Below are 18,221 nucleotides of genomic sequence, written 5' to 3'. Positions count from 1 at the left end.
AGAAGAATAGTCACAATAACCCTACCTAATGTTAAAATATAAAGTCACAGTTACTGGGGCACCTGGGTGGCTCAGTTGGTTAAGTGTCCGACTCCTGATTTCTGCTCAAGTCGTGATCTCAGAGTCGTGGGACCGAGCCCCACATCCATCTGCTTGTCCCTCTCCCTCTGCTCCTCCCCCTGCTCACTTTGTCTCTCAAATAAGATCTTAAAATCACAGTTATTGAACCTGAGTACTATAGCTTTAGTAGGTCAATTAAAGTATAAAAAATAATTCCGTATGGAAGCTTAGTACATGATAAAGGAGCCTTTTTCCTTGTAACCTAGAGGGAAAATATGGATTATTCAATAGAGTTCAGAAAATTCGGGGGAGTTGGAAATAATATATATCCCTAGCTCACATCTTACATTAAAATTTATTCTTGGTGGCTCAAGTGTATATTCAGAGAATGTTAATCTATAAACTGTAAAATAACCTCTGTGGAAGGCAATGTGGCAGTATTCATCAAAATTCAAAACAAAATTTAAAAAGCATTTCATTACTGAGAATTTATCCTTCATGAATCTCCCCCAAAATAAGAGTATTCATCATAGCAATATTTGTGATATTTAAAGATGGGAAGATCTCTTGAGTGTTTACTTTAAAAGAGTTTTTAAAATTCCCTTATTTTGGGTGCCTGGGTGGCTCAGTGGATTAAAGCCTCTGCCTTCGGTTCGGGTCATGATCCCACGGTCCTGGGATCGAGCCCCACATTGGGCTCTCTGCTCAGCAGGGAGCCTGCATCCCCTTCTCTCTCTCTGCCTGCCTTTCTGCCTACTTGTGATATCTGTGTGTATGTGTGTGTCAAATAAATAAATAAAATCTTTTTAAAAAATTGCCTTATTTCAATAAAGTAGAATACTAAGCAAGTGACAGAATACCTTAGGATGCTGCTATTTGAGTGAAAATAGTGGGGGATTTATATATGTGTCTTTTTTTTAAATCTGTAATCTATCTCCCAAAGGATATATCATAAGTGTGTAACAGTGATTACATAAAGAAGGAAACCAAAAGAATATAGGAGAAGAAGTGGATTCATTTTCACTTTTCACACTTTTGTACATTTTCTTATATTTTATACCATGTGCATGTATTACCTACTCTAATCATTGTAAAATAATGTTTAGGGGAAATGCAAAATAAAGTAAATATGGAAAAATGAAGCTTTTGCTTAAGTAGTAGGAATGCTTTTATAATCAGAACCTGGTTCAAGTTCTAACCATGCCACTTGCTAAAAGTCTAACCTCAAATTATTTCTTCTTTCTAAATGTCAGTTTCCTTGTTTATACCATATGAACAAAGAGAGCCTACTAGACATGGTTGAAGTGAAGATTAAATGAGATCTCTAAAAAACTAAGTGCAGTGTCAGGTAAATGTGAAGGGCCCAATTTAAATTGTGGTTACTGTTACTATTTTGTCATTTAATCCTCAAAACTTTTTGTGAAAAAAGAAGAAAGCCTGTTGTTTTGGTTGCCCCACCCCATTTTACAAGTGAGGGAAGTGGGGTTTGAGTCAGTAATTTCATATCTCATTTTCTTCCATTCATATCTGGATTCAGAAAGAAAAATATTGTGACATGTAAGCTCCTAATTTGAGGCAGCAATTCCAGTAAAGTTTGTTGTCTAGACAAAATGGGTTACAAACCCTAGCTTTTCAAGAATTGATTGTTACACATTGACCATAATATTGTTCTTCCCACTGACAACCATCTTATTATTCAGTAAAAGGTAATATATGAGAGTGTGTGTAAAACAGCCATAACTCTAGAAAACCACTCAGGAGGCTAGTTTAAGAGTGCTCAGTCCTATTCAATCCACTATAATTAAGAGTGTTAGGTGGTGGTGGTGGGTTTTTTTTTTTGTTTTTTTTTTTTTTTCTTTATAAACCAAGGATAAGTGTGATAGAGTAACATTCCACTCTCCATTTCTTGGTTCCAGGGCACTACTGTATTGCATTACTGTCTTTAGTTTTTTTCAATGGCAAGGAGTTTCCCAATCCAGAGAAGTTTGATCCAGGACACTTTTTGGATAAAAATAGCAGCTTCAGGTAAATAGAATACTTTGTGCCTTTTTTCCATGGCAAATACAAATAAATCCACACAAATCATACACATGCACATTCTGGACAGTTTTTAGCTTCGCTGAATTTATGGTATAACTCAGTAATCTACTGGTGATAGGAAATCAAATCAAATTGTTATAACTCTCCAAATCTGGATGAAACCATTTAAGTATGTACACCGTTAAGATCAGATAGGTCCTCCAGGAACTATTTTGTTGTTTGGTAATTGAGTACAATGCAGGTTTTTAAAGAAACCAAAGAAGGGCAATCCAAATCAGGTATCATGTATTACCAGATGACAAAGGAATTTGCTTTTGCCAACTTTTGTTGATCTCCCCTTCGTAATACAGACTTCTAAAACAAAATGTACAAGTTCTTTTCTTTTTTGTAAACTATTAATCATTATTAATTTTCTGATTCCTAGAGCCAGGGACCATCAAAAAGACCTTGGCCATTTAATCTTTCTTCCCCTCTGAAATTTAGAGCCCCATATACCCTTGCCTCTGTGCAGGAGCTGGTTGGCTCCCAGTTACTGTTTTCCATAAGTTCATAAAAATAATTTAGGATTGGTCAGTACACATTTTTTTTCCTTGTTATCTAATCATTTGATTTGATTTGATTTGTATTTTCAAAAATAATGGTTGATATGTTTTGCTTCTAATTATAATGATAATAGGTGTTTAACATAAAAAGTAGAAAATGAAAAAAGCAAAATAAATAAACACCCTACAGAGATAATCACTATCAATATTTTACTGTATATACTAGGTGCTCACGATCCTTCCATCACTCTTTTCTCTCCAACCACCAGCCAGCCCTTTTCTGTGGCACTGCCACCTGCAAGTTGGGTTGAGACCCAGCAGCAGGAGCAGGAAGAGCCAGAACTGGGAGCTGGATGTGGTCCGGGAATCCATGGCCTAGTGTTAGGGAGGTGGCAAGAAGAAAGTCAACTACTATGATGGTGATACTCGAAATTATTATTATGGACAGGATCAGCCCATGAAACCTCAGAATCCTCATGGCTCTGTAACTTGCTGCTAAGTTATGGCTTATATAAAAAAATGGAAATACACAGTCCCCATAAAACCACTGGTGAAAAAATGGCAAAATACCACAGTGATGAATACATCAAATGTTTATATTCAATAAGACCAGATAACATGTCTGACTATATAGTAAGCAGATGCAGAAATTTAGTGTTGGAGATAATTGTCCAGAGTTCAATGGACTAAGTTTTGTCAGCCCTCAGTTGGTGCTTGGGGCTGTGAAGTTAAACCAACAACAAACCAACATGGCTGTTACCTGGGCTGGAGGATTCCATCATACTAAGAAATCAGAAAAGTTAGGATTCTGTTGTGTTAATGATATTGTACTTGCCATCCTTGAGTTACTGAAGTATCATCAGAGAGTCTTATGTATTATTACTGATATTCATCACAGTGATGGTGCTCAAGAAGATTTTTATGCAACAGATCGTGTAATGACTGTTATTCCAAAATATAGGGAATACTTAGCTGGAAGAGGAGACATGAGGGATATTGATACAGAATAGTCTGTATTCTGCTGTCAACTTTCCAATGAGAGATGGTATGGATGATGAGTCAGGGAAGTTTTGTAAGCCTATTATCCTGAAAGTGATGGAGGTATATCAACCTAGTGCTGTGGTGTCACAGTGTGGTGCAGACTCATTATTTGGTAATAGACTTGGTTGCTTCAGTCTGACCGTCAAAGGTCATGCCAAATGTGTAGAAGTGGTAAAAACTTTCAATATGCCAATACTGATGCTTGGGGGAGGTGGATAGACAATCTGTAATGTTGCTCGATATTGGACATATAAGACTACAGTTGCCTTCAATTGTGAGGTTCCCAGTGAATTGCCATATAATGATTACTTTGAGTATTTTGGGCCAGACTGCAAACTGTATATTAGTCCTTCAAACAGGACAAGCCAGAACACTATGGAATATACGGAAAAGATAAAACAGCATTTATTTGAAAATTTACACATGCTATGTCATGCACCTGGCATCCAGATGAAAGCTATTCCGGAAGATGCTATTCATGAAGACAGTGGAGATAAAGATGGACAAGAATCAGAAAAGAAAATTTCTATTTGAATATCAGATAAAGAGAGAGCTTGTGATGAGGGATTCTCAGATTCTGAGGATGAGGGAAAGGAGGTCATAGAAATGTGACTATCATAAGGAAAGAGCAAAGAAAACTAGAACCAAAGAAGACAAGAAGGATACTGGGGGGGGGGGGAGTAGATGTTAAGGAAGAAGGACAAGAGTGGTGAAAAAACAGATGCCAAAAGAGCCAAATCAGAACAGCTCAGCAACCTTTGAATTTGAGAGTCTCCCCATTTCAGAAGCCATGAAAAGGAGAGAAAATACTGGAGAGAAAGTTTTTTCCTTTTGAAGGCTCCTGGATTCATTTTATACTAGTTTGGCATGGACTGTGTTTATTTTCAAAATGACTTTTTTCTTTTTGGCAAATTTTTTTGTGACTTTTCTAATTATAATGAAAAATTTCTCTTCTCCAACGTGCTTTATGAAATAGTATTTAAAAATTGATGTTACTTTGTCAAACAATGATCTACTAAAGAAGTAAATGGACTTTCTGAACTGATTTTTCCATGTTTTATAATTTTCTTTATTAAAAAAATTATAGTTGAGGAAAAAAAAAACAAACTACAAAACTATAGTAATTAACAATGTGTGACACTGGTGTATAAATAGACATATAGGGGCGCCTGGGTGGCTCAGTGGGTTGAGCCGCTGCCTTCGGCTCAGGTCATGATCTCGGAGTCCTGGGATCGAGTCCCGCATCGGGCTCTCTGCTCAGCGGAGAGCCTGCTTCCCTCTCTCTCTCTCTGCCTGCCTCTCCATCTACTTGTGATTTCTCTCTGTCAAATAAATAAATAAAATATTTTAAAAAATAAATAAATAAATAAATAAATAGACATATAGATTGAAGATCCAGAAATAAAACTTCACACTTATGGTCAATTGATTTTCAACAAGGGTATCAAGGCAATAGGGAAAGAATAGTCTTTTCCACAAATGGAGCTGGGACAATTGGATATTCACATGCAAAAGAATGAAGTTGGACCTCTTCCTTAAACCGTACACAAAAATCAACTCCCAAGTGGCTCATAGACCTAACTGTGAGAGTTAAAACTATAAAACTCTTAGAAGAAAACATAGTAGTAAATCTTCATGACCTTGAGTTATGTAGTAGGTTCTTGAAATGACACCAAGAGCACAAGTAACAACAACCAAAAAAATGGATAAGTTGGACTTTATCAAAATTTTAAACTTTTGTGCTTCAAAGTACAACATTAAAAAAGAGACAACCCACAGAATGGGAAAAGATATTTGCAAGTCATATACAGTATGGGACTTGTACCCAGAATTTATAAAGAACTCTGGTAACTTGGTAATAAAAAGATAACCCAATTTAAAAATAGGCAAAGGGCTTGAATAGACATTTCTCCAAAGAAGATATACAAATGGCCAATAAACAAACAAAAGGTTTCTCAAGATCGTTAGTTACCAGAGAAATGCAAATGAAAGCCACAATGAGATATCACTTCACACCCACTTGGAAGACTAAAATAAGGACAGGTAAGAACAAGTACTTACAAAAATAGGGAGAAGTTAGAATCTTCATAAATTTCTGCTAGGAATGTAAAATGGGGCAGCCAGTTTGGAAAACAGTTTGGCAGTTCCTCAAAAGTGCTAAGCGTAGAATTACCATATGAACAACAATTTCACTCCAAGGTGTATACCCAGGACAAATAAAACATGTCCACACAAGAACTTGTACAAGAGTATTCATAATAGCATTATTCATAGTAAACAAAAAGTGGAAGCAACCCAAATGTTTATCTACTGGTAAATGGATAAACAAAATGTGGAAGAGCCATACAATGGAATATTATCTGACCATTAAAAGGGAATGAAGTACAGATATATGCTACAATATGGATGAACCTCAAAAACATTATTCTAAATGAAAGAAGCCAGACAAAAGATCACATTTTGTATGATTCCATTTATATGAAATGTCCATAACAGGCACATCTATAGAGACAGAAAGTGGATTCATGATTGTTTAGGGCTAGAAAGTGATGGCAAATGAGCACATTGTTTTCTCTGGGTGGTAGGAAGGGGGCTGATGAAAATATTCTAAAATCCGATTGTAGTGATGACTGTACAACTCATTTTCTAAAAACCACTGAACTGTACCCTTAAATGGGTGAATTTTATAGTATGTGAATTATATCTTAATAAAATTTCTTTTATAAAAAAATATACATATACAATGCAAAATAATTTGCACAGGTTGTCCTGATAAAATAGAAGCATGACGACTAGTAAGTACTTCTTGGCTTATAGGTAATCTTCTAAACCCCGCCTAAGGTCATGCAGTGTCAAGACTCAGGTTCCAAAAGGCATGCTGGAATATCAGAAGTATGGAATTGGAACAGGCCAGTAAGGAGAAAGGAAAAGCCCCAGTCCTAGGCACACCCAGAACTGGAAGGAATTGGGCCACTTTGGGGGAGTCAACAGTCCAATCTAGAGTTTCCAAGAGGGGTTGGTGAACTTTGGCTGGACTGAGGTTGATATAAGAGGAGGATTTGATACCAGGCATAGGTCCTGGTATCAGGTAAACAGTAGGTAATTCTACAAATTTGCAATCACAAGAGAAAGATTTAGGGCAAAATACCTTTGGTCTCAGTGATGTCAAAGTTTAAGTCTCCAGGCCTTTACATAAGGGTACCAACATTATATTCAGGTAGTCAGTTCTAGTTCTGATTTTTTCATGGACTAGACTGGACTCAACTTCATATTCGTGGTTGTTTAGGATGTTTAGGATGAAATAACTCTTATGAATTTCCATTCTCAGGGCTCTTAAAAGCCAAACTCAAGAAGCTTGCTCAAGCCTCTCTTACCTATCTGTCTGTTAGTTTCAAATATGGAGGGATAGTTTTGATCTTCAGGGATGATCCAGTTGCTCAAACTGAAAAAATTTTCCTCCCGCCTTAGATAACAATTATTTTTATCTTTAGGGTTAGTGCTTGCTTCAGGAGGGAACATAGAATAGAACAAAGCTAACAGATTTTAATCTGATCATTTGGGACATATGCTAGCTATGTGACTTAGGGCAGGACCAGACTTTCTCAATCTTTATCTGAAAAGTAAAATTAATAACTCTTACTTTCCAAGTTTAGGAGGTCGAGGATGAGTGAAATGTGTATATTTTCTCTGATAATTAGAACTAATAAGTGATGGTTTTTTACACTCAAGTCTCTGAAAATACTCCCACAGCCAATGCAAATTTAAGTTTTTAGATATTCTTTGTGAGCCATTCATTGCTTTTTCCCACTCTGTTTCCTGGATTAATGTATGAAATTCCAGGCTTAGGCACTATTCAATCAATTAATATTTGTTCATTATATTTCTCTGGTATAATAGTGATGCTGGATTTCTCTTATACCTATTATAATATTGTATTTCTCTGAATTTAAATACATTTCAGTTTCAGAGACACTAAAATATGAACTAAGAGCACCTTAAAATCAATAAAATACAGTTGCCCCCTACTACATTTGGACCCGTGGTCTGTTACTGGTCCAGTTGGCAGGCTGCTCAAAGTCTAACATATGTTAGTCCCTTCATCCCAGATAACCAGGTCACTTAGAGTCAGCCTCCTCTTTTTCAGTTAACCTGCATGATACCCTTATACCTGATATGATGTATCAGTAAACACACATTACATTAGTTTTTTTCAAACTCAGAAAGAACCACTTTACTCCAACAAGGAGGATTACACAGGAACAGGCTATTGACAAATTGGGCAATACTGGTACACAAAACGGATTCAGAGTCCATGCTATGCCTGCTTTCCACTAGCTGGAGAGCAGTCTGAGTCAACATGTCACTGAATCAATGATTGCCCTATTGGAAGTAGGGTTAGTGGGGGCATGTGGAAGAGCCTGGGTTTCTGGAATTCCACTTAGTCATTTCCTGCCCTGTTCTAAAGTCAACAAAATGTAAATGCAGAGGAGAGAGTTCATTATTAGTTACTGCTTTTCAACATTTGTTTAATTCTGTTATACAATTCAAGTATAGGTGTGGGACTGGGAATCCAGAAACGAGATATTATCCCTGGACTTAAGGGAGGACAAACAAATAAGCCAACAATTACAGCATCATGCTATGTTTGTAGAGAAGTATGCACAGGGTTTATGGAAACACGAGGGAAGGACACTGAAATCAGGACGGGGTAAAGGAAAGGAGAGGTTTAGAGAAAATGATGCCTAAACTTAGTTTTGAAACACAAATAGGAGTCAGCTTCCAGATGAAGAGAGAGGAGATCTCAACCTCTTTTCTGTTGGTGTATTTTAACATAATTTTTAAAGATTGGGGGCAATACCGTGGAAGCTTTTGAAAGATTGTGGGTTGCTTGGTACGACTAGCAGGAAGGAGAGGTCATTTGGGGAAGAGAGGTGATGATCTGCTGTGGCACAGGCAGTAAACACCAGGCTTTGGAGGGCCTTGTTGCCAGGCAAAGAGGTTTAAACTTAACTGAGCAGAGTAGAGAACCAGTAAAGGATCTGAACAGTGACGGGAGCAGGAAATTTGGTGTGGTTTGCACTGAAGAAAAATGACGCTGGCTGCTGTGTGACATGTGCAGCCGGAGGGATTTGAATCCCAGGCAGGAAAGCAGATGCAGTCCAGGATGAATGAGAACAGAGCTGAGACAGTGGCAGTGGAGGTGAAGAGCAAGGGCAGTGGTGAGGACCATCAAGAAAGAGAATGGAGAGGCCTTAGTGAGTGAGTACATTTGGGAAGTGGGTGAGAAGGGAGCATTCAGAACAGCTCCCATGTTTTTGACTTGGGCAACAGGTGGTGCCATTTCCCAAGAAGAGCGGTTAAGGGAGAAGAGAAGCTATGTTTGGATTCAAAGGGGTTGCATTTGAGGTCCCTGAGGAACAGGCAAAAGGAAGAAAGCATTCTAATCAAGGCAGCAAGAAATTAGTAAATACAGCTAATATATACATAGCACTCTACAGTTTATACAGAACTTTTATTGAAAAGTGAGACCCAATGAGCAGATAGTATGTATGTGGTGTGGGAGGGGAGGGTATCTGGAGAACAGCTGCTATCTAGAGAGCACTGAAAGTCCAACACTGGGGACTGGGCTGGATTCAAAAAGTAGGGGAAACACCAGGAGGACTTGAGCTTCTACAAAATCCCAGAAGGGCTGCATTTAGGAAAAAAGGTATTCAAGAGTACTTATTCTGAAAAACTGGAGTTAAAAATGTAGGAAAGGGGCATTTTGAATTCACTTCCAACTTTTGAAACAAGCTGAAAGCAAAATAAAAGAGAAAAAAGGTAAAAACACCTTTCCCTTTCAATAAATAAGGAAAATGTTATAAAACAAAACTGTAAAGAATGACTGCCAAATGAAATTAATTTTCATCTAAAATATGTGAGCACACAAAGCCAACACATTCTTGCATAGACTCTGGAAAAGAGACCAATTCACCTAAAATTAAGTGTCATGTTCCTGGAAAGTGCATCCAGTGACTCTCTGTGAGTAGACTGACAGGGTCTAAGGTCTGACTAAGGTGGGTCAGAGATGATCAGTGTTCTGCAGTCTCTATCCTCTCTTTTTATTGGAATAGAACCTCTGATTTTAGCTGGGCTCATGGCTGTCTGGGGTAAACACTACATTTACCAGCTTCCCTCGCGTATAGATACGACCATGTGACTACCTTCTAGCCTATGAGGTGGAAGTGGAAGCCATGTGTAAAACTGGGAAGTTTGCCTTTGTTTTTATTTTTTTTCAGCAGCTTTATTGAGATATCCATACACCACATACAAATGGAATCATGTAAGATGTAGGTTTTCATTCAGCATAGTGTTTCCAAGGTTCATCCATGTTATAGCATGTATTAGTACTTAATTATTTTTATTGCTGCATATGTGTACACCACATTCAATTTATCTGTTTCCACCAACAGTGTGTGAGGGTGGGAAGTTTGCTTTTCAAGGAAGAAGGTGGGTTCCTTCCTGGTGGCTGGAATGTAAACATCCTGGTGGCGCTGGGACATCTGTCCACACATAAGATTTCTGTGAAGTAAGATTGCTAGAGCAACAAATGAAAAGGGGCCTAGGCCATTTGATGATCACAGTGGTCTTCAACGGCTTGCTTCCAAACTCCACTCACTTGAGAAAGAAGTAAAGCTACAATCTGTCGACATTTTCTATCTAATCTTAATGGGTATAGGGAGTTGAGGGGCAGAGACACTCCTGGAAAATCAGAATATAAAGAAAAGCCATTCAGGAAGGCAGAATATTAGGGAGGTGACTGAAGGAAGAACTTAGGAAGTAAAATAAGAGAGAAAAATAAAGCCATCACGAAGAGCTCAGCACAGCCTCGAAGTTCCAAGAGTGCATGGCTTTTTTGAGCCCTCTAATGTCAAGAATGGTAGAATAGACAAAACACTGAAAACCTTGATTTTATGGCAGTCTTGACTAGTAAACAAAAGTTACTGTAAAAACCAGACAAATGCACTTTAGTTATCAACCTAATACCATGGAAAAAAGAACTTTTTTCATGTTTAAATTACATTTCTGTTGATGTCTTTTTTCATCTCTACAAATTTGCTCTTAAATATGTAATGATGGGAAACAATAAAATTAATTTTTTTTTCCTGAAAGAAAACCAAGGGAGGAGGAAGGGAGGAAGAGAAGCCACAGTTTTTAAACAATGATAATAAACATTTGTACCATTTTACATCTAAAAGACAGCTCAACGCTTGTGACAATTGAACACAGAACTGAATATAAATCTTATAGCATCAAGTAATGTGACTAACATAATCTGGAGCCACTGGACTGCAAAGGAGCTTTTAGAAGAAAGGAGAGCTCACTTCATGCTATCCTTCTGTCTAATACTCTTGGAATAAAATCTGAACCGCTTTCCATATGAACAAGTTGTGTGCCACCTCCCTACTCTCCTCTCAGATGTGTGTTGCCTCTTTGGTCTCTAAGCTCCTGCACTATCTTTTTCTCCAGTGTCCAAAACCGTCAACAGGTACTGCGTCTGCCTGGATTGCTTGCTCTCTGTTCCCGGAGATTCCCCTGACTCCTTTAATGATACAAAGCTCAAATAAATTTGTCACTTGCACAAGACAGGCCATCTCTGACCCCCAATCCAAATCAGCCACCCCAACACACCCTAGCCTGCCTTGGGCTAGTCTCTATCACCACATACTGTTTTATTTTCTTCATAAATAAAACCTGAAAATGTCTCAGTCATTAAGTATTCACTGTTTATTTTATGTCTGCTGTACCACCTCCCCCACAGACCATGAGAGTGGGATCTTGCCTGTCTTACTCTCTAGCCCCACACTAGACTTTGACATGAAGTGGTCAATATATTTTTGTTAAGTGAATAAATGAACAAACAAAAAGATCTATCACAGCGTGGATTAAATTGTTACCACCTAAAAGTGAAGTATGTGGTTGAAAAACCTAACAGTGTTAACAATCACCATCCCTTAATGATTTCTATACTTTTCTTTTTTTTAGAGCCATTTTCTTTAGAGACATTATTTGGCAACTATTATTTCATCTTTTGAAGGACGTTTTTTGAAAGGTAAGCAATTCCTTTGGCTTTATTTTGACTTGTTTTGTTGTTGTTTTTGTTAAGTATAAGAAATATTCAGGGCACCCGGGTGGCTGTAGTATCTGCCTTCAGCTCAGGTCATGAACCCTGCATCGGGCTCCTTGCTCCATGGGAAGACTGTTTCGTCTCCCACTCTAGGTAGCTTATGCGTCTCTCTCAAATAAATAAAGAAGATCTTTAAAAAAGGAAATACTCAAGATAGTCATTTTTATTTTTAAAAGCATAAAGGCTATAATACCTTTTTTATAAAATTATCTATCCTTCTATTTGAAAATTCATTTAACAAACGTTTATGGACCACCTAGTATGTGCTAAGCATCATTCTAAGCATTGAGGGAAAGCAGGGAAACAAGACAGTAATCCTGACTTCACACAACTTATATCTTAGTAGTAGATACAACAAAAAAAAAACAAACAAAAAAAGGAACAACTAATTGCATAATATGCCTTTAGGTAATGAAGGTATTACAAAGAAGAGTCAAGTAAAGGGATAGAGAATGGAAAGGGATGGCAGCCAAGGACTAGTTTAGGTAGGTAGGAAGATCAGGGCCAGCTTCTCTAAAGTGGTGGTATTTGAGCATGAACTTAAATGATGTAAAGGGAGAAGCCACACAAAGATGTAGGAGAAGAGAATTCCAGGCACAGGAAACAGCAAGTATAAAGGCCCTGGGGAAGAAATAAGCTTAGTACATCCAAGGACTATAAAGGACATTGTTACTGTTGCTGACTAGGCATGTATGAATTTTTTATGTTAAGTAAAACAGTGGGAAATCACTGAACTGTTTTGAGTTGGAAAGTAATTCAAAACTCTGGCTATGGTATAGTTAATAAAACTAGTGTGCCAAAATAGAAACAAGAAGAATATTCGAGGACACTATTGTCATTATTCAGGCAAGAAATACATGGTCACCTAGCCTAGGATGATGGTGGTCAAGGTGAGAGAAGTAGTTTCCAGATGTATTTCAAAACAGAATCCATATAACTTGGTGACATGAGGAGTGAGATAAAAAGAGGGATTATGGGGGCACCTGGGTAGCTCAGTCGGTTGGGCCACTGCCTTCGGCTCAGGTCCTGGTCTCTGGATCCTGGGATTGAGTCCCGCATCGGGCTTCTTGCTCGGTGGGGAGCCTGCTTCTCTCTCTGCCTGCCTCTTTGCCTGCTTGTGTGCTCTCTCCCTCTCTCTCTGTCAAATAAATAAATAAATAGAATCTTAAAAAAAAAAAAAAAAAGAGGGATTATGGATGAGTCCTAGGCTTTGGCTTGAGAAATGGGGTCAATTGTGGTAATATTTGCCAGTCTGAGGAAGCAGAGGAGGGAAGGAGCAGATTTTGAGTCATCCCAATAGTGGTTACCAACAGTGGTTATTCCTAGTTGATTCCTAGCATCTTATTTTTATCCTTATTCTTTTCTATGTTGTCTACATTTTTATAACAAGTATATTTCCTTTTTACATAAGCATATAAAGTCATTTTAAAAGAAAATTCTTTTCAAGGGCCCTTAAGAACAGGAAGCCAAATTGGAGGCTGTTTCATAATGTAACCAGGCCTATGTGATAGTTCTGGCACTGTGAAGAGTTTTGGAGACAGAAAGCTAATTTAATCTCCAGATTTGCCAAACATAAGTTATATGATCTGGGAAAATCATTTAAACTTTAAGGGTTCTCATATATGTAAATGGGATATAATGGTCCCCCAAGAAAGACTCAGATAAAGATCAGATGGGGTTATGTAAGAGCTTTGAATCATTCCGTCATTCACTCACTCAGCAAGTATTTATGGGAAACCTACTATATCCAGACGCTGCTCTGGTTGTTAGAGACACATCAGGAAATAAAAGAGATCAATTCTCTAACCATGAGGAATTTCTATTCTTACAGGGAGAGAAGACAATAAATAGACAAATACACAGTATATCAGATGTTAGTAAATGCTTTGGAGAAATATTAAGCAGGGCAAGATGAAAGGGAGCGCTATGGGAAAGGACTGGCTTTTCCTCATCCAGTTAACCCACCATCATTTAGTGGCATTTGTGGACACAGTCTGCATCTGTAAGGCTCTGCTCTGGCTTCAGAGACTGGAGGGGGTGGGTGCTATTTGGCAGGAATGCCTAGTAGAAATCCTAGTGGATTTCCCTAGATGGGAAGTGGGCAGTTGGAAATACAGTCCTGGAGTTCAGAGAAGTAGGAGCAAGAGACCTAAATGTGAGAATCATTGGGATTTGTGGGTGAGATCATCTGGGGGTAAGCACAGGTAGGGAGGAGAAATCCAAGAACAGACCTTAGCAGATCTCCATGTGATTGGGATGAAAAGGAAATAAGAGGCTCTTTCCTCTCAAAAACATCCCAAACACTCCACCATTTTTCTGGGGTCACCATCTGCTCTTTCAGATCTCAGATCTTAGTTCATGCATTATCTTCTTCCTTCATTCTTCAATTTATCTAACACATTGTCCAGGGATCACATGGTGAACAGTAAGATAAGTTAGTCTTGGCCTTCACTGAGTTTGCCTTCTACTGGGGGAGATAGCTAATAAATAAATAAACAAGAAAAGAAATAAGCAAGATAATTACAGACTGACAAGTGAAATACTCTGACTAAAATAAACAGAAGATAAAACCAAGCATAACCAGGGAGCCCTGTTAGGTTGAGATGATCAGGGGAAGGTCCCCAGGTGACAAGCCTCAAGAAGAACATTCCAGCAAGGAGAACTGGAAGGGGCTTGGTCTTTCCTGAGGATTGCCTTCCCTTATTCTCCACACCCGGCCAGGTGTTCTTCACCCTGCTCACTTATAACACTTAACATCCAAATCTCCGTGGGGTGCCTGGGTGGCTTAGTGGGTTAAAGCCTCTGCCTTTGGCTCAGGTCATGATCCCAGGGTCTTGGGATCGAGCCCCACGTCGGACTCTCTGCTCAGTGGAGAGCCTGCTTCCCCATCACCACCACCCCTGCCTGCCTGCCTCTCTGCCTTCTTGTGATCTCTATCTGTCAAATGGATAAATTTAAAAAAAAAAAATCTTTAAAAAAAAAAATCCAAATCTCCAAGAGTGGTTGCTGATGTGAATGGAGCTGGACGTGTGATTCATTTATAGGCCCAGCCCACTAATATTTATTTAGCAGGGTTAAATGATGAGATTGCTCTGCAGAAACTCAGAGTTACTGCTGCATTAGAAAATTTAAAACTTAGATAACGGGAAGTGTGGGTTGGGAAACCACAATCTTCCCCTTCTCTCTCTCTCTCTTCTCCCACTCTCCACTCCCTCTCTCCTTTGTCTGGGGTCTAGGGAGGAGTGACAGAAGGAGGAAGGATGACCGCTCCCCACCTCCTTACTTGATGTGAATATCCTTCTACCTCCTCCCGCTCCTTTGTAAGTTTTCATGTGCTCCTTTCTTTGCTCACATTTCCCTGGTGGGAACTTACTTCTGCTACATATCTGTAACCCCTGGAACTGGCTAAGTAGAATGTTGGGCTCACTGCCAGGGGGTGTGGAGTCCAGGCCCTCCCCGACTACTTAGTTATGTGACTCTGGGCAAATCCCTCCTCTGAAATGGGAATTATTGCAGCCGTCTCCCCAGGCTCTGTGGGGAATAAGTAAGGAATGAGTTGGTACCCCGTAGGGAAATGGAGAATTGTGAAATATTGGAAACTTCTTGGTCCAGACGGGGGCAGCTTTGAGGATACCGAGAACCCAGAAAGAAGGAAATTCCCCAAATTCACCCTCCTTCTCACATCTCATCACTGTGGCTCTGACCCTCCTGCCTTCTTCTTTTACCTGGGTAATTCCACCATCTCAAGATTAGCTGATAAACAACCTGAATTCCATCTGTAAACTTCATTGGGCCTTGCCATATAACATCACATACTCACAGGTCCCAGGAATTCGGATGTGGACATCTTTGGGGGCCATTATTACAACTACCTCAGAAGGAGAAAGGACCCTCTGATCTACTTCACCTCCCACATGCCGTCGCTGACCCTCCCAAGCTAAGTTACATGACTCTGCTTAGTGGTCCCAAGTGCTTACACCCACCAATTTACCCCCAATGTTTTGCTTGCTCATTTGTAGTTTTCAGGATAGAGACTGCCTTTTTCGCTCTTGACTGTCTGTCACTTCACCAGAATGTAAGCGCCCCATGGACAGGAGCCTTTGTTGGTTTTATTCTAGATCAAAAATAATAATAGTAGGGGTGCCTGGGTGGCTCAGTGGGTTAAAGCCTCTGCCTTTGGCTCAGGTCATGATCCCAGGGTCCTGGGATTGAATCCTGTGTCGGGCTCTCTGCTTACCGGGGAGCCTACTTCCTCCTCTCCCTCTGCCTGCCTCTCTGCCTACTTGTGATCTCTGTCTGTCAAATAAATAAATAAAATATTTAAAAAAAATAGTAAAGCTGTTAGCATTTAGTAGTAGAGGCCTTATATGTATGTTTGTTGAATGAATGAACTATATTGCCATCATCTAGCATGGTCTCTAGCACAGAACAAATGCTCCCTGCTGCTGCTACTGCTATCAATACTGCTAATAATATGTATTGAGCCCTTATGATGTGCCAGGCACTGTGCCAAAGGCCTTGCATACATCGTCTTGGCTGACCCACCCAACTCATGAGAAAGGAACTTTTTCCTCTCCATCCTATACAAAGGAAACAGAAGTTTAGAGAAGTTAATTAATTAGCCCAGGGTCAAATGGCCTAAGAGGGAGTTGAACTTGTATTTAAAATTATATCCTTGTGCATTATGCTGGGTAAAATAAGTCAGACAGAGAAATTCAAATACTGTAGATCTCACTTATATGTGGAATCTAAAACAGCCAAACTCATAGAAACAGAAAGTAGAGTGGTGGTTGCTAGTGGTTGGGGGATGGATGAAATGAGATATTGATCAAAGAATGCAAACTCCCAGCTGTAAGGTGAATAAACTTGGGAGAGTCAATGTATAGCATGGTGACTGTATATTATATACTGTATATTATATGCTTGAAAAGAGAGTTGATCTTAAATATTCTCACTACATGCACACACAGACATAAGTAGGTGAGGTGACAGAAATGTTAACTGACTCTATTGCAACATATACATATACATATACATATATCAAATACATATACATATATCAAATCATCCCGTTGTACATCTTAAATGTACACAATGTTATGTATAATTATGTATAATGTTAGTTATATCTCATTAAAATTGGAAACTTAAGGGGTGCCTGGGTGGCTCAGTGGGTTAAGTCTCTGCCTTCGGCTCAGGTCACGATCTCAGGGTTCTGAGATCGAGCCCCACATTGGGCTTTCTGCTTAGCGGGGAGCCTGCTTCCCTCTCTCTCTCTGCCTGCCTCTCTGCCTACTTGTGATTTCTCTCTGTCCAAAAAATAAATCTTAAAAAAAAAAGTTGGAAACTTAAATATCACATCCCTCTGACACACAGGCTCCGTCCACTTCTAGTTATTCTGAGAGGCATTGCAAGCCGTCTGGCTTTAGTGCACATGTTCAGGTATCAGAGTGGAATTCCGGGGAAGGAGTGTCAACTTCAGCTCTGATATGTAGATGGCATTCCCACTTTACTGCAACCCAAAGTTCAATCAGGCAGGAAGGGTATATCCCTCTCCTAGAGAATGGGGGTCATCTGTTTAGCATGAGTGAGGTCCTCATAATAACTCTAGGCACATTTGCCAGAGAAATAGGGATTCTTCTGCAGAGAAGAAATTTGGGCTTCTCTGAGAGCTGCCAAGCCAAGCCTCCAGTAATCACATTGTTCTAGAAAAAGGGCATAACCTGTGAAACCTTACTAATGCCTTCACAGCCTTCTGTCTTGATTCATGACCTGGGGTGTCAGGATCTCATCAGAATGGTTATGGATTTTAGCAATGGGTGTAAGACAGCAGCCCTATGGTACTAGGAATTTGGTACTTATCTCGGGCCAACCCGCTGGACTATATGTGAGCTAGACTGGCCTATCTAGATAGCGTTCACCCAACATATCTAAGAAGAAATAGTGGTCTTTACTGACAGGTTATATAAGCATAGCATTTCCTTGGGAAAGTTTGCTAGAGATAGAGCAGCAGGATACAAGAGGGAAAGTCAATATTGGGTTTGTTCGTTCATTCAACAAGGGTGCACCTGTGCCAGGCTCTGTGTTAGAGGCCCACAGCCATCTTAGAGAACGGGAGCAGGGTTTCAGTGGGGCTGCCCTGTATCCTAACACCTAGCACATTGGATAAGTACATAATAGACAAAGCAATAAGGGTTGGAAATACAAAGACTGATTATAGTAGCAATTGCAAGGGGGGGGTGAGGAAGACCCAGGATTGGGAGGTGGGTTAAGCTACCCAGGGAAAGAGCAGGAGCAAAAGCAGGAAGGCAGGCAATGAGGGCATGCTTAGAAGACAGTAGGCCGTGTGGCGAGCCTACGCTGGGGTGAGG

At 39.5% G+C, this 18,221-nt stretch overlaps 1 long non-coding RNA gene and 1 pseudogene across 1 annotated transcript; both read left to right on the top strand.

The window, feature by feature from the left end:
* The first annotated feature begins 1,288 nt into the window (after positions 1 to 1,288).
* LOC116573421 lies at positions 1,289 to 16,013 on the top strand. The gene is made up of 3 exons (XR_004278785.1): positions 1,289 to 2,085; positions 11,709 to 11,775; positions 15,673 to 16,013. It is a non-coding gene; the product is annotated as an uncharacterized LOC116573421 (long non-coding RNA).
* Positions 3,013 to 4,591, top strand: LOC116573420 (annotated as a pseudogene).
* Positions 16,014 to 18,221: the final 2,208 nt, after the last annotated feature.

Source organism: Mustela erminea, chromosome 14 (genome assembly GCF_009829155.1).
Source record: "Mustela erminea isolate mMusErm1 chromosome 14, mMusErm1.Pri, whole genome shotgun sequence".
In the NCBI taxonomy this organism is placed as follows: domain Eukaryota; kingdom Metazoa; phylum Chordata; class Mammalia; order Carnivora; family Mustelidae; genus Mustela; species Mustela erminea.
Note: the sequence above shows the minus strand (reverse complement) of the source record. Positions and strands in the feature narration are given on the sequence as shown.